The sequence below is a fragment of the Sapajus apella genome, unplaced genomic scaffold (genome assembly GCF_009761245.1).
Source record: "Sapajus apella isolate SASKATOON/1434 unplaced genomic scaffold, GSC_monkey_1.0 scaffold80, whole genome shotgun sequence".
Taxonomy (NCBI): Eukaryota; Metazoa; Chordata; class Mammalia; order Primates; family Cebidae; genus Sapajus; species Sapajus apella.
In genome coordinates, this window is record NW_022437020.1 from 1,510,558 (window position 1) to 1,526,807 (window position 16,250).

General features: G+C 48.5%; 1 protein-coding gene and 1 non-coding gene across 2 annotated transcripts in view; both read left to right on the forward strand.

The window, feature by feature from the left end:
• Window positions 1-16,250, forward strand: part of ST8SIA2 (ST8 alpha-N-acetyl-neuraminide alpha-2,8-sialyltransferase 2) — an 81,241-nt gene that overhangs the window by 12,047 nt on the left and 52,944 nt on the right. The window lies entirely within an intron of this gene.
• Window positions 11,793-11,927, forward strand: LOC116533238. Its single transcript, XR_004261165.1, has one exon. It is a non-coding gene; the product is annotated as a small nucleolar RNA U109 (small nucleolar RNA).

The following is a 16,250-nucleotide window of genomic DNA, read 5'->3' on the forward strand; positions in this document are numbered from 1 at the left end:
GGGTGAACCTGAAAAGAAAAGGGTCCAAGATACTGATCCAAGGCTTGGCTCCTGCTGAGCTGGGATGAGGTAGAACACAGCTGGCTCTTCCTTTTTAGGCTCAAGCCCCACGATTCCTATAATACCACAGGAATGAGCATGTAAGGCAGATTCCAGGAGGCTAGAGATGCCAGAACCAATTATCAGACTTGACAGAGGATCACGATCACCTCGAGGGCTTCTTAAAAACAGATCGCGGACACGGCCCAGAGTTTCTGTTGCCACAGGCCTGGGGCAGGGCCTGAGAATTTGCATCTCTAACAAGTTCCAGTTGATACTGACACTGCTGGCCCATCTCAGGACCACACTTTGAGAACCACAGCCTTGTCACTCGGTGCGGTCCTCAGACCAGCAACATGGACATCACCTGGATGTGTGGGAGAAATGTAGCGTCTCAGGCCCTACGCCGGCCCTAGAGCTGCCGAGTCGGAATCTGCTCAGTAACAAGCCCCAGGTGAATCGTGTGCACACTCTGCTGGGGGAGTGAGTGGTTTCCCTGACTTCTGTAGAGCCTCAGCCCTAAGCAATGACCTTGACCCATCATACCAGGGAAAGCCTTTCCGTGTAGCTCCCCTGCCCATCACAGAGTCAGCCTAGAGTGACCACCAAATGGATGTCAGAAAAATGAATAATGACTCTTGGCCAGGCACAGTGGCTCATGCCTGTAATCCCAGCACTTTGGGAGGCAGAAGTGGGCGGATCACTTGAGCCCAGGAGTTTGAGACTAGTCTGGGCAACATGGCAAAACTCCATCTCTACAGAAATACAAAAATCAGCTAGGTATGGTGGTATGTGCCTGTAATCCCAGCTACTCAGGAGGTTGAAGCAGGAGAATCACTTGAACCCGGTAGGTGGAGGTTGCGGTGAGTCTAGATGTCACCATTGCACTCAAGCCTGGGCATCAAGAATGAAACCCTGTCTCAAAAAAAAAAAGGCCAAGAGTGGTGGCTCATGCCTATAATCCTAGCACTTTGGGATGCCAAAGTGGGTCAATCATCTGAGGTCATGAGTTTGAGACCAGCCTGACCAACAAGGTGAAACCCCATCTCTACTAAAAATACAAAAATTCAGCCAGGCATGGTGGCAGGCGCTGTAGTCCCAGCTACTCAGGAGGCTGAGACAGAAGAATTGCTTGAACCCAGGAAGCGGAAGTTGCGGTGAGCTGAGATCGCACCACTGCACTCTAGCCTGGGCAACCAATCTCAAAAAAAGAAAGCAAGAAAAATGAATAATGATTCTTATTACAGCCACTCGTTGGATTCCTGAGCTTGCCAGGAGCTTTTTATACATCGTTTCACACATTTATTATAAAACCCCTACAAAACCCATTTTATGGACAGGTAAACTGAGACTCAGGCAGAGTGACTGCTTAGGAAATAGAAAAAGAACTTAAACTGTATGGTGATCTAGGCTGGCTGTATTCCTAGGTGTCAGGGCTGTAGCTATTAGCCTACTTCTCTTCCTTTGTCCTCCCCAGTGAGGCCCAAGGTGGAAGATGAGAGGAGAAATCTCAGCACAGGGTTGAAGTGATTTCTTACATGAGTCCAAGGAGGATACAGTGTGTCCAGAAACAGGTTTGACCCAGCGCTGGAGCACTTGAAGGAAATTTCTGGAGAAGCTGGACAGCAAAGCGTTCATCGGCTGTGTCATTAAGCCCTCTAATGAGCTTGGCTAGGATGGGATCATTCACACAGCAGAGGGCCCCCCTTCACAGCTGGCGCACACAATCAAAGTTCCCTAGAGTTCTGGGGGCTCCTGAGTGGATCTGGTGGCCTGCCCAGCCTGCAGGGCAGTTCCAAACTCCACTCTCATTTATAAAAAGCTAAGAAATGGAGAGGGGAGGCCTCTCCGGGTGATGGAAGACAAGTCTAAGGGAGCCTTTTAAAACCAATCTACTCTTCCAGGTAAAGAAAGCCTCCAAGCAGGCTGGAAGCCAAGAATTTAATTGTATTTATTTTTGCCATTCCCCTCCATTTAGGGCAAGGGGTATTGGTAGTCTATTTATGGTAGTGGTATAAAGATTCCTTTTGTGATAAATTCATTTAAGTTTTTAAGTGAGTCAATTTAAAGGAAAGTATTAAGTCAATAAAGTCTGGTTAGCAAAATGCATGAAGGTAGGCCCAGAAAATGTCTGAAGTTTATGCAATGATGTGCCAGGCTTTCTTCTTCCCCATAGCCATGATCTGCCCTGGACGGCAGCAAACTCATGACAACTCCTTGTAAAACTTCAGAGTGAGTGAGTGAATCCTTCAGAAAGTACCTCCTTACAGAAACCATTTATCACTGTGTCTGGAAACAGCCCAGCACACAACAAAAGAATCATCCTTGAATAAAACAGCCTTATGAATGATTGAAAGTGTCCACTAACCCTTCTCCAACAGAGCGCGGTCCTACCAAGAGGAGACGATGCCTCAGGCCCAAGAAGACCTCTCGTCCCTGCAGCAGCCCTAGATTAGACCCTCATCTCACCGTCCTCGGAAGCTCCCTGCCTCTCTCCGGCATTTCTCTCCACCCCGTGTTTTTGGCGTGGTTTCTTTCCTCCTTGTTAGGCTGTAGGTCCTTGAAGGCTAGGACCATTTCAGATGTGTGCGCCATTGTATCACTGTACTTCCAGTTCCTGCTACAGTGCCTGGTAGACAGTAGGAGCTCTTTTGGAGAAAGAAGGAAAGGAAGGAAGGAAGAGATGAAGGGAAGGGAATAAGCTCCTTGAGGGAGGCTGAGATAGGCCCCAGTCGCTGATATTCTGGGGTTACTTACATATTTCTCTCTATGGCCAAAGGAGAAAAAATGTGGTAGGGGCTGTATTAGCTCCCTGCACAACTGTCTGATCTGAAATCCATTGAGTGCTGTCTTATTTTTACTTTTATTTTTATTGAGACAGAGTCTTGCTCTGTTGCCCAGGCTGGAGTGCAGTGAGACAATCTCAGCTCACTGTAACCTCCACCTCCTGGGTTCAAGCAATTCTCCTGCCTCAGCCTCCTGAATGGCTGGGATTACAGGCATATGCCATCACACCCAGCTAATTTTTATATATTTAGTAGACACAGAATTTCACCATGTTGGTCAGGCTGGGTCGTGAACTCCTGACCTTGTGATCTACCCACCTTGGCCTCCCAAAGTGCTGGGATTACAGGCATGAGCTACCATGTCTGGCTGAGTTCCGTCTTATTTATACATGACAACCATTTTCATTTTTGGCCCCATTCCATGAAGAAAGACCAGCCCACAGTTTAAGTAAGCATTCCTAACAGGCTAATCCACGGTTCTATATGGACTCTGAGGCCTCATGCACAGAAGCCAGAGGACTGGACGATGTATTCAGAATTGGGAATCAGACGAGCTGGCTCCAGGCAGGCTGAGATCAAGCTGATAACAAGGAGATTAATAAGGGCCTGCAACCTCCTCAGCCTTGTATTAGGGAGGAGGGGTTTCAAATCAATGTTGGTCTCGCTGGCTTAATGGTACCTAATCTTACCTTTTGAAGCTCACGCATTTGGGAGTTGAGATCAACTGAGATAAAATAAAGTAAAATGTGTTGACTTTGGGATTTTTAGTCTTCATCAGAGTCCCATTGTATAGTGTTGTTTTTATTTTCTGTCTTGGAAATAGTCAGAGATCAGCCACTGGAGAGGGTTATTCTGTCTGGACCAGGTGGTCTATTTGCTTTTGTTCTGCTTTTTTTCATTTTCCACTCGATGATTCTTCACAGGGAAGGGCCCATTTATTTCCTGTTCATCTCTGTATAGCCAGTGCATGACACCTGGCAAACGTTCAGTAACTATTTCTCCAATGCAGCATTGTAGCGTCACCAGCACAGACCTGGTGCCATGAGCCAGCCTGCTGGAAAAGCCAATCTGATCCAGATTAGGTGCAAAAACAGCTGCCTTATAAGGCACTCACAGTGCCCCCGGAGAAAGGCATCAGGACGGTTTCCTCGTACCTGGATTCTGTGACGGTTGCCATGAGCTCTGTGCAGTCATTGCAAAGCTGTGTGTGAGCAAAATGCATCCCATCCATTTTACAGGGGCTTAATGAGCCCTGTGCTTATAAGGGAAGGTGCTCATGGAGTTTGTGATCTGGTGGGGAGAGAGTTGTTGTGTGATGATGAGGAACGTGTCTGGAGGTGAGAGTCTGGGGGTCTGGGCTTTGCCACCACCAGGCCATTGCCCTAAGGCCAGGCCCTAACCTCTTTCGGGCTTAGTTTCCCCATTTGTAAAAAGTGGCTTCAACAAACCAACAGGTCTTCACTTGCTCTAGAGCAACAGAACCGGACAGCTGTCTCAAGGAGTTTTCCTGTGGAGTAGAGTTCAGCCTCACTAGAAATAGCAAATCCTTTTGCTGCTGTGCCTCTGAATTCCTTGCCCTGAAATTTTAGAGCAGGGCAATAAATAGGTGTTGGTCTATTTTCACCTACCACCTGCTCTACATTAAAAGGAAGAGGAAGCTGCTACAGGGCAAGAGGAAGATAAGCTAATATACTGGGTATCTGCTCTTCGCCAGGCGCTGCATTTGACGTTTTCACATCTCATTGGAACCTCTTGATAAACTGGCAGGATGGAGAGCAAGGGCATTGCCATTGCTGTACCCTCAGTCCCACATGGAGAACCACTGCATGACAGCAGGATTGCTCTCCCATCAAATGATGTCCTGTGTGCCAAGTTTTAGAAAAGTGCATGCATGCATGTAACGGGATAAGGAAAAGCTACTTTCAAGCATAGTTAGATTTGGTGATTTTGGAAGCCTTCTTCACTTAGCTATCAGGAAAATTCATTTCACCAACAAACATCTTATGAGTATAGTGTATCAGCCTAGTTTGCCATCCCTGGTCTCCCATGGTGAGCATGCTCATAGTACTGATGATTCGTACCATAAGTGCTCCAAAGAGGGGGTTCCCCACCAAGGACTGGAGACTGGAGAAGGCTAGATTTGGGGGCTCGAAGGACGGGCCCAAGGATGTAAGCTGGAAGAAGAATGATGTTGATGACCTAGATGGGACAATGACCAGAACCAAGGAAGTTTCCCATGTACGAGGAGGAGCTGTTCTCACATTCGTGAAGCGGCTGCCGCAGACTCTAACAGTGCTTAGAGGTAGAGGAAAGCGGGACACGACAGAGGGCTTGGAGCCAGGCTGTCAAGGTCGAAGAACTCAGACTTGATTCTTTGGGGATTTCACTGGTTTAACATGAGGTCCAGAGACCTCTAAAGAATCTGTGATAGGGTTCAGGAGATCCATGAACCCCTTGAAATGTAGGAATTTTTCTAAGCAGACGGTTCAGACATTTCAAAGGATTCCCAAAGGGACCCACAAAAGCTTAAGAGGAGCCGCTGTGGACAGTTAGGACCCTTGAGGTACTTGCTTTGACCAAGGTATGTGCGGACAACCTGTCAGTTGCTTGGTGGGGGCAGGTGCTGGGAAGACCACCCACAGGAGAGGCATTGAGGGCTGGGCTGGGCTGGGGTGTTGAAAAGGAAAGGAAAAGGGAGTTAGGAAGCCGTGGTTATGGCGGAGAAATGACAGCGCTCCAGTACTCTGGGGACAGTCAGTAATGCCTGCGTGAACGACTGAGCCTTCTGTGGGTGCAGGACATCAGAGGGGAAGCTGCGTGTTATGGTCCTATAGTCAGCTTGGTTTGAAACATGATGATTTTAAGAGGCTGGGTTTATCTATGTGGAAATGAAGACATCTGACAATTATTAAGCCACCACTTACAGGAGCAACTAGGGGTAAGAGGGCAGCAGAACCACCCTTCTTTCATTTTACAGGTACAGCCACTGAGGCCCTGAGATAGGAAGTGACTTGTCCACAGTCACCCTGATGGTGGACAGCTGGGGACCAATTCATAAGAGAATAGCAGGAGAGAAGTTAGGCTGGAGGTGGAGATCCAAAGCCGTCTGGGGGAGATGGCAGTTGAAATCCTTAGTGTAGATGAAATCCCTAAAATAGAAAAGACCCTGGGATTAAGCTTGGGTCTTTGCTCTGATTTAGAGAATTGAAACAGAAACCAAGGTGGCACAGGCCATGCAGAAGGAAAGTGAGAGAAGAGACACCCAGAGGGCAAAGCAAGGCGATACAGGTGGGTGGTCCCGGTGGGAGGGTCCTTACAGACGAGGGCCTCAAGAGTTTGAGACCACCCTGGCTAACATGGTAAAATCCTGTCCCTACTAAAAAATACAAAAAAATTAGCGGAGTGTGGTGGCATGCACCTGTAACCCCAGCTGCTTGGGAGGCTGAGGCATGAAACTTCCTTGAACCCGAGAGGCAGTGGTAGCTGCAGATCCCCAGTGGCATTTGAGAGATCTTCTTCCTTGGAATTGTGGGGTGAAGGAAGATTCCAAAGAGAGGTCCCTGATAAAGGGGCAGTGAGGACAGACTGGCCTTGCCGGAGGTGTGAAAAGGAAGAAGAAGCAGGTGAGGGGTGGAGACAGGCAGAAGAGTATTTTACAAATAGAAGAGTGCATCTGCAAAAATAACTAAAGAAATGAGGGGAAGGAAGAAAAGCGGGAGAGGTTCAATGATACGGTCACAGTCACGTGAAAATGGGACCAGATGGCAGAGGTGGGGAGGGGAAGAGGAGGATGAAGGTTCAGAGACCATGTGCTGGGGGAGCAGGGCCTGGAAACGTGGTGAATTTTAAAGGAGGGAAGATTGGGATCCTCTAGCCCATTAGGCTCTTCTTGCCTTTCAAGGTGTGGCCCATGCAGACTTCTCTGCCTGACATTCTTCCCACAGCCCTTTGCGAGGCTGGCTCCCTGTCTTACTTCAGAGTTCTGACAAATCCTTCTCCTAAAAGTGCCCTTCCTGTCTGCTCCTGAGTATCCATGCGGTCTGGTATCCACCACCACTTGCCTCTGTGTTTTTATTCTGTTTTGTTGTTGTTTGGTTTTTGAGACAGGGTCTTGCTCTGTCACACAGGCTGGAGTACAGTGACACGATCTTGGCTCACTGCAATCTCTGCCTCCCAGGTTCAAGCAAGTCTCCTGCCTCAGCCTCCCAAGCAGCTGGGATTACAGGTGCATGCCACCACAGCCAGCTAATTTTTTGTATTTTTAGTAGGGACAGAGTTTCACCATGTTAGCTAGGTTGGTCTCGAACTCTTGGCCTCAACTGATTTTCCTGCCTGGGCCTCCCAGAGTGCTGGGATTACAGGCGTGAGCCACCTTGCCTCTGTTTTCTTCCCAGCATTGCCCAGTAATGGGTAGGTGTTTATAGCTCTGTTCCTTTGCTGGCTGGTGTGTGTGTGGGGGGCGTGTGTGTGTGTGTGTGTGTGTGTGTGTGTGTATAGTGGGTGTTTCATGTCCCCAAATGTCTATTTTAAGCACCTCCAAACTGGAGACAACCTGTCTCCATTCCCCCTGTGACCCCAGGGCCCCGCTCAGTGCCTGTCGCAGGGTAGGTGCTCCATAATGCTCAATAAGGAAACACCTGTTAATTGAAACAAAAAGAAGGGAAGGTGGAACTCAGCCATAACCTATTCTCTTCTCAAAAAAAAGTTTTAATCAGAACAATAATCACATTAAAATGAAAACAGCATCTGCCAGCTGTTGATACGTATTCATTAGCTCTTTAGTCTTCACTGTTCACGCTTTTGAGGGAGTGAGGAAACTCGGTCTTGAATATGCTGCTCACTGAGGTAGAGCTAGGGACCACAGCACAGCCCGTGTCCTTGTTTGCCACCTCATTTTATTTTTATAGTCTTGTATCAAAGAGGCATGTTTGTCAAGAAAGCAGGGAAGCCAGATCCCTTTCCCTCCTCCCTCCGGCCCGGGGGTGGGTAGTTTCTGTACGTCCTCACCACACACTTGCTGAAGTATGCCCTGGTCCAGATGCGGCCCCGGGAAGCCCTTTGTGTGCCAGGGTGCTTGACAAGTGCGTGTGATCTGCCCAGGACAAAAGGGTTAAATCCCCTGTCCACTTGTCAGGCCCCTGCAGTCATGTGAAGAAGTCATACAGGAAAGGATTCTCTCTGCCTTTGGATTCTTCTAATCCCTAACGAGCAGCAGACAATCCCCTTTCACTCCAGCCTTCTTTCCTCAAGTTTTCTGTAATAAATTGATAGCAGGAGATGTGGGGAGAGGGTGAGGCTCTGGAGCAGCCCTGATGTGAAGCCCTTAATGATACCTGCAGCCACTGGCCTCAGGGCACCGTCTACAGCCACCAGCCCAGGCCCTGGGAGCTAATAGGCTGTGGCTTTCATGCCCCTGTAGGCCCAGCTGGAAGCGGGAGTCTGTGCTGATATTCAGGGTAAAGGGAAAAGCAAAGGAGGGAAGGACCCATTGATTCTTTGCACCTCTCTTCTGTGGGTGTTCCGAACAGAAGCCAGCCTCCCCACCTTCTTCACAGCCTGAACTTCCTGATAAAATCTGCTGGAAATCTTCAAAGCACAGGTCCAGGACTGCCAAGAAGGAAGGTATGGGAATAAAGTCACAGGGGTCAACCCCAGGTCCCTGCACACACTCCCTTTACCCTGACGTGGCTTCATACCTATGAGTCTTGGCTTAGGCTGGGTGAAGCTCTGGTGTCTGTCTGGAATCAGGCATAGTGACCCAGGTACATGGGCTGCCTGGCCCTGTCCTCTGGCTTCCCTTGCCAGTGTGTTCCTGTGATACTATGTCCGTCACAGTTTTGACTCAGCTCAGGTTCTAACAAGCCCCACCCCAACCTTACCTTTGCACCTGCTTCCCAGTTTGGAGACAATCTGTCATACAGAGCTGGATTCAAATTCCCCCTAGAGCTCCCTCCTCACTGTCAATCTTGGCATATGACGCTTAACATCTCTAAGTAAACTGGAGGAATAAAAATGTCCAACTCATAGGGTTGGGACGGCGATGAAAGGCGTCAATCCACAGCACGGGCGGCCCCATGGCCAGGGCCCCAGCAGTGTTAACTCTGGTGATGATTGCTCTTCTCAGCATCCATCCATCCGAGCAAGGTTCCTCTCAGGTGTCTGCATCCAGACACCTGATTCTAGCCACAGTCCTGGGGACCACCATCCTCTCTATGCCTGTCACCATCCTACCCACACCCACCACAAGCTGTTTTGGCATTAGTTGGATGCAGCCATTTTCTGTGCCCTAAATCAACATGGCTGGAGTTCATTTCTTCTACCCTGAGCACATCTTTGGGCATTCCCCAAGCCAATCAGGAAGTGGCTCACAGGGAGGACCCAAGAGGCAGAACCTCTCCTCCGCTCCCTTTCCTCCCCAGAGCCTTGGGCCCCTGAAAGAGTATTGGCTGGGAAAGGTAGGGGCAGAGGTCACGGCTGATGCCTGAAGACACCTGGAGCTGTTGCCCTTCCAGAGGCCAGGGCTGGCTTCCTCTTCCTATTCTATCTGTTGGTCATCAGCAAGCCCAGGAAGCAGCCTCATCAAGTAGCTTAGAAAGCATGGAGCTCCAGAACTTCCTTCTCCTAAGCTTTTGTTTCTGAACATTACAGGGGAAAAGGGACCGTGCCCTTGGGTGTTCCTCCTTCTACTTTTGCTTGATTTTATCAGTAAGCATCTGGTCAGCTGAGACTGAGAAGGGCAAGAAACTCACACCGCTGCCACTTCCTTAGGGCCTGCAGTCCTCATGCACCTGGCACAGGAGGGGCTTCTGAGTCAGGGAGGTTTGGAGAAACCGACATGACCTGAATTTCGCTAACTGAGAGGAGGGGGAGTTTGGGGATCTCAAGCTCAAATACCTTTAGGGTTCAGGCAAGTCACAGACATAAGTGATGATGCTCAGTGTAAGACAATAGGGAGTAGTGTGGACTGCAGAAAAATGTAGCTTATGCATCCCCCACCCCCACGACAAGAGGACACAAACACTTCCCAACTCCAGCAATGACTATGGTTCAGTGTTACCAGCTCTCCTGACTATTTAAAACAAGCCCGAAATAAGGATGTTTTATAATGACTAGTCTCTTGAGTTTCAAACAGTAGCCTCTGATTTTCAATAGGTTGAACGTGCAAGTCCCTGAAGACACGTTTAGGCCAGATATGACCCAGGGCTGGCAGTTCATAAACTCTGAGTTCAGCAAATGAAAAACAGAACAAGGAATTCCAGATAGAGGGCATGATATTTAAAGAAACGGTCTTGTGAACTGAGTCATGCGTTCTAGAAACTGCCCCTTGCCTCATGGGCGTAGGAGGTAGATGTGTGGAAAAGCAGATGAGGCTGTAGGAGCAGCTCAGGAAGGGTCTCTGTTCCCTCATGCCAGGGAATCTGAATTTGATTCTGAAAGCAGCAAGGGTCATGAGAGACCCTGAAGAGTTTAAAGGAGACAGAGGCATGTGCACTCTCCATTTCAGAAGGCTGTGTCTGTGTAAAAGAGGCAAGGAGCTGGCAGATAAGCAGTCTCTGCACATGGAGAGGTAAGACAGAGGCACAGGAGAGATCCAGGGCACAGGGATGAGGGCACTGGCCCCACCCCCTCAGATCTGGAGGCTGGGGGACTTTTGAAGGGGGCGTGTAGTGAGGGAGAGTGGGGAGTGTGGACATCACCCTGATTCTGAATGAACTAGGGGTGGCTGCCATTCTGAGAGAACACCAGGAGAGACGGGTAGAAGGGGAGGAGGTGGGTGGAAGGTGTGTGGAGGTGGGAGGTGTGTGGAGCCTGCCAGGATGTGCTGTGACTGGAGCTGGAAGCGAGGTGTCCAGAAGCAGATCAGACACAGAGGGACAACAGAAGCGGGGTTTGCAAAAGCAGTGCGTGCAAAGGGCACGCTCTTACCGACCCCAGCATCCTGAGACGCTGGGAAAGAGAAGGTCAAAGAAAACCCGGAGAAAGTGTTGCTGGAGGGTGAAGGAGGCGGGAGTCTATGGCCTAAGGGGTACTTCGGAGCCGCGCTCGATTCACTAGCAGAGAGAGGGAACATGCTGTCAGACCCGCTCCAGGAGAAATGGGGACATGCATGCCAGGGTCCCATCTGGGTTCAGTTCTGCACAGCCCAGTGGATTGTGGGCAGGCCTCGCCCAACTCCCGGCCACGTGACCTTCAGATGTGCCTCTTGAGAAAAAGAAAGTGCCCATGTCCACTCCCCAGCAGTCCCCCTCTGAACAGACCTCCAGCATCCATCGTGAAAGCTCCAGGGCCAACAGCAGGCAGCGCCGTTCTACCACGCCAGCACACTCCACTGCCTCTCCTCCGCTGCTTCTTATCTCTCCCTAATGGGCTGCACGGTTCAGAAGCAACTTCCCCAACGACAGCTGTTCCAAGGGGACTTGTCGGACTCCACAGGCAGCAACTGGTCTGTTCCGTTCCAAAGGGCAGTAGGCATCACCTTCAACAACACTGCAACTAATGTCCACATATCCAGTGCTGCTTATATTAATCCCACAGCAGGACCCCAATTCACAGAGGAGGACATCAAGACTAACAGAGGTCTGGAGCTGCAAAACTAGAACCCATCACGAGGCAGAACTGCAGTCCCCTCCTGGGGGTCCTAGCCATCCTCTTTCCATCCATCTGACACCAAGCCTTCCTAGATGGTAACCACCATGACAGGTGGAGCAGAGGGAGTGGCCATGTCCTTAGAATCGGGCGCGTAGGGAAGGGGACACATGAGACACCCAAAAGAAAAGAGACTTCAAAGTCCTCCCCAACCTGAGTGCCCTCCGGGAATTATCTCACGAAGAGGCTGCAGCTGACATTCACAGGGATGCGCATCTGAATGCAGGTACGTCAGGAAGGGAACAAAAGAGAGAGGGAAGAAAGCTGGGTTGAAGGCAGAGGACTTTCAAGTCCCCTCAAGGCAGGCTCAAGAGCAAAGCATGGCACGGTGGACCGGCATCCTGCTTCTCTTTAAAGAGCATGGATTTATCCGTAACATGCCACATTAATGAAATGAGTTTTCAGGGTTGCCAACCTCTTGGTTAAGGTTCTGCACACTATATTTCTCCTACAATAAAAAGGGTAAAGTGACATCTGAGGTTAACAATGTATCTGCAGTGTGAGGCCCAGCGGCTGTCAATACTGGATGCTAAATAACTGAGCAATGGAGGATTGCGTGAATTTCCAAATAAAACCTCTCCTATGCATCGCTTTGAATGAGTGGGTCACATCTTATTCTTATGGTGTAGTGTGACTGGAGAGTCTAGCTTGAATATTTTGCCACTTAGCTAACTTGCTGTCTCACAACTGTTTGCTGAGTAACCCTTGCTCCCTCCTCAACTATATATGAAATCCTCCTGGGCAGGAGGTGAAGGGCAGTTTGCAGGGGGCACTTTCTGCAGAAATAGGAGGTTTGGCTTCATGCAGACCACAATCAAATCCTTGCTCTGCCGCTTTACTCGCTGGGTGACCCTGGGCACATCATTTAACCTCTTGGGCCTGGGTGTCCTATTTCTAAAACCAAGTCAGAAAAAGGAAAGGTACTATGGGTCAGGTGTGGTGGTTCACGCCTATAATCCCAGCACTTTGGGAGGCTGAGCCCGGCAGATCACTTGAGCCCCGGAGATTCAGCACCAACCTGGGCAGCATGGCAAAACCCAATCCCTACTAGAAATAACAAAAAAATTGTGGGGTGTGGCGGCACATGCCTGTAGTCTCAGCTACTTGGGAGGCTGAGGTGGGAAAATCAGCTGAACCCAGGAAGTCAAGGCTGCAGTGGGCCATGATCACACCACTGCACTCCAGCCTGGAAAACGGGAGTGAGACCCTGCCTCAAAAAAAAAAAGGAAAGAAAGACATGCTTTTGGTGGCATGCCTGGCATATGGAGGGCCTCAAGGAATGAAGTTCTTAATATTTTTAATTGTTGTCTTAGAATCTGCATCCCTGTCTAAGGAAGAGACAAGCAAGAGAATTTTTGTCCTGTCTGGCCCAAGAATTGTCATTTGGGATGGTAGAGGCATCATTTTCACAGAGTGACCTTTGGTTGATGGGGAAAGAGAAGCTGTTTAGTTTGAAAATATATATGTATATATTCAAACAATGTTTTATATTTGGAAATTTTACAAAACTTTCATTTAATAAGAAAAACTGTGGAAAATAATTCTGAACAAGATCTTGTTGGGTATAAGTATAGAGAAAAATCACAAATTTTTTTTTCTGAGTTGGAGTCTCACTCTGTCACTGAGGCTGGAGTGCAGTGGCGTGATCTTGGCTCACTGCAACCTTCACTTCGCAATTTCAAGCATTTCTCCTGCCTCAGCCTCCCGAGTAGCTGGGATTACAAGCAACTGCCATCATGCCCAGCTAATTTTTGTATTGTTAATAGAGACAGGGTTTCACCATGTTGGCTAGGCTGGTCATGAACTCCTGATCTCAAGTGATCCACCCGCCTGAGCGTCCCAAAAATCACAATTTTTAATTGTGGCACCTCTGTCAGGGCAACAGTAGGATCAAGGAGGAATTTTATGCCATTTTAAATGAAGCCTTTAAGTGTTCAGAGGGGATGAGGTAAAATAATGGATTTTCTGGACCAGAGTTCTTAAAGATGCCCTGAGGACGCTAACCCATCCCTTCACTTGGGATCCTTTGTCATGTCTCTTATCCACAGCATGTTTCCTCCAGGGGGCGCCCAAGGGGACATTTGCCTCCCCATTCCCCAAGATGATCTGTCCAGGGCCACATGTGAGCCAGGCAGAAGCTAGGAACCAGACTCAGGAAGCCCCAGTTCACCTCTCCAGCAAGGAGCGGGTGGACAGCCTCCAACACCAATGCGGTTCGAATCGTGTGGGGACTGAGGAATGCCACTGCAAGGCGGCCATATCAGATCTTTCTTGTTACAGTGATGGGAACACAAACCAGGCTCGGAAGAAGCAGGGGATGGAGTGAGGAAACAGAGACAGCTAGTGTAGACAAACTCGAGAAAGTTTGCAAAGAGCTGGTGACAGAGAAATCGCTGAGGGGAATAGGGACTTCTCTGAATCCTCTTTTCTACAGAAGAGGGTCATCTTCAGTGATCTGGGCTCATCTCTTCATTGAGTGATACTCTCTAGAACACACTGGATGTGCAGGAAATACGCCCTCCCACAGCAATGCAGAGATGAGCAGGACCCGGGGCCTGTGCCTGGCCATGGTCTGGGGAGTGGGTGCTGAAGCTGAATGCTTAGAGATAATGGGGGCTGAACATAGGGGGCACCCTTTTGCAGGCACGCCCAGGACGCTGAGGGACGGTGAGAGGCCCAGGCTCATTGTATAGCAGGAAGCTCCAAAACTGGGATGGGGGAACTCAGCAGAGGCTCTGTAGCCATGAACACCATGAAGTAGACCTCTCTGCCCACAGCTTTTCACTAGGTCCAGCTCAACCGATAGCATACATAGGTATTGCCCCTGGGTTTTCATTGCTTTGGTTTCTGGGGTTTTGAGTGGTAAGGATTTTAGAAGGCAGCATTATCTTAGACATCTGTATTTGAAAGTCTGTCTCCTTTATAAGAGAGTGTAGATCAGAGGACAAGCCCTGCTTCAGTTGGTAGTCCCTGTTTGTGCATCCTCTCTGGTTGGTGCCTCTGTTCACTCCAAAAGTGTTCTGGTTTGGATGATAAGTTATATTGCCCCCCGAACCCTCCCCTCCCCCAACTGTAGGTGACCCATAGTTTCATGATGAGAAAGAGGAAGGATCTGGAACAACTGCAGCAAGAAATGCTTGGCATCCGAGTGACTTGTTTACTTGCATTTTGATGTGCAGATGCCTCTAAGTACTTTTATGTAAAGACTAAGGAAATTGGCTGGAACGTAATCAAAGCCCAAAGTTCTCAGAGATGTTTTCTGAAGTTGAGCAAAGGAGAGAGTCAAGAGTGAGCTGGTACCTTTCTGTACACCAATAAAAGCTGATTAACAAGCAAAAGTTTGCTGGAATCAAACGAATAAGTCCATTCAAGCTAACATTTAAATTGAAGGCAGAAAGAATGACATGAAAAGAACTGAGCAGTCAATAAGGAGAGTTCGGAGGTCATCATTAAAAAGAGACACCCAAAATTCTCCCCATTGGCCCTTGCAGCACCCTCAGAAGCCCAATACCAGAGATGGCAATAGTTATGGAAACAACACTATCAAGGTTGAAACCTGCATAGGTCTCCAGAGCTGCTGTGCTTAGCAGTGTCTCAGTATCTTTGAGATTCAGGAGCTCCAGTATAAGGCTAAGACTTTCTGTATAGGAAAAGTATCTCAAAGGCTGTTGAGCACATCAATGAAGCTATTCCTCCCGTCCTGGTGAGCAAGAAGCTATGTGTGTGGAACTTGGGGAGCGTAACAAACTAAAAGAAGGCATGAGCTGAAACCTCACTGGGAATACATCTAGACTGGGTGCAAAGACCTTCCTAGAAGTGCTGCTGCTTGCCGCCTGTCATGCTGAAGCTGCTGCAAAAAGCCGCCGGTACAGTCACAATGGGTCCTGGCTGGCAATCCAAAAGTATCTAGCCAATGCCGGCGGTCAGCAAGGTCCATGGTAGTTTTCACACCGGCAGTGAGCCGGCAGTGCAGGAGTTCATGGTTGTCCCTGCTGCAATTGTAACCTCAGGGAAGCTGTGCTTAACCAGAAGGATGTCACCAGGGAGAAATATGGCAAAGACTCCTCCTAGTGAGGACAAAGGGTGTTGTGCTTTTCACATCCTGGAGAAGGAATCAGCAAACATTGGCTCACAGGTGAAATCCAGCCAGCTCCTTGTTAACACATGGCTGGTCCTCCAGTCAATAATAGAAAAAATTCAAAAGAAGAATAACGTTAATATCAAATGATTTATAATACACCAAACAGTGTTCTAATTCTTAGCATTCATTAACTCATGTGTTCTGTACAACAAACCCATGAAGTAGATACTGTTACTCTATAGATCAGAAAACAGATGGAAGCTTCTAGAGAGGTGAAGTAATACTCAAAGATCATACAGATAGTGATTCATTCAGCTATCATTACAGACCCAGGGAGTGTTAGCTCAGAGCTTAGTCTCCTAACCTGCTTCCTTGCATGAGAAATTCCCCCATGCTTTAAAGGTAAAAGGTATGTTCCTAAAGAGAGATTAGGTATCACATTCTGGTGTCTTCACAAGAGGGAAGATAAGTGTCACAGAGAAGCAAGGAAAGGCTTTGTAGAAGGACAAGGCTACCTTTCCATAACTTTAAACCCCAATTATGCAAAATTATATGCCCTCCCCCCATAATTACATTATTCTCATTAGCAGACCTAATGAAGTTTTTAGTACAAAAACATGGTCTCAATTATTATTATAGCTTACATTTTGTCAAGAAATATTTGCTGGGAATTTATTTTCTCTCTTGTTAATTGAGTA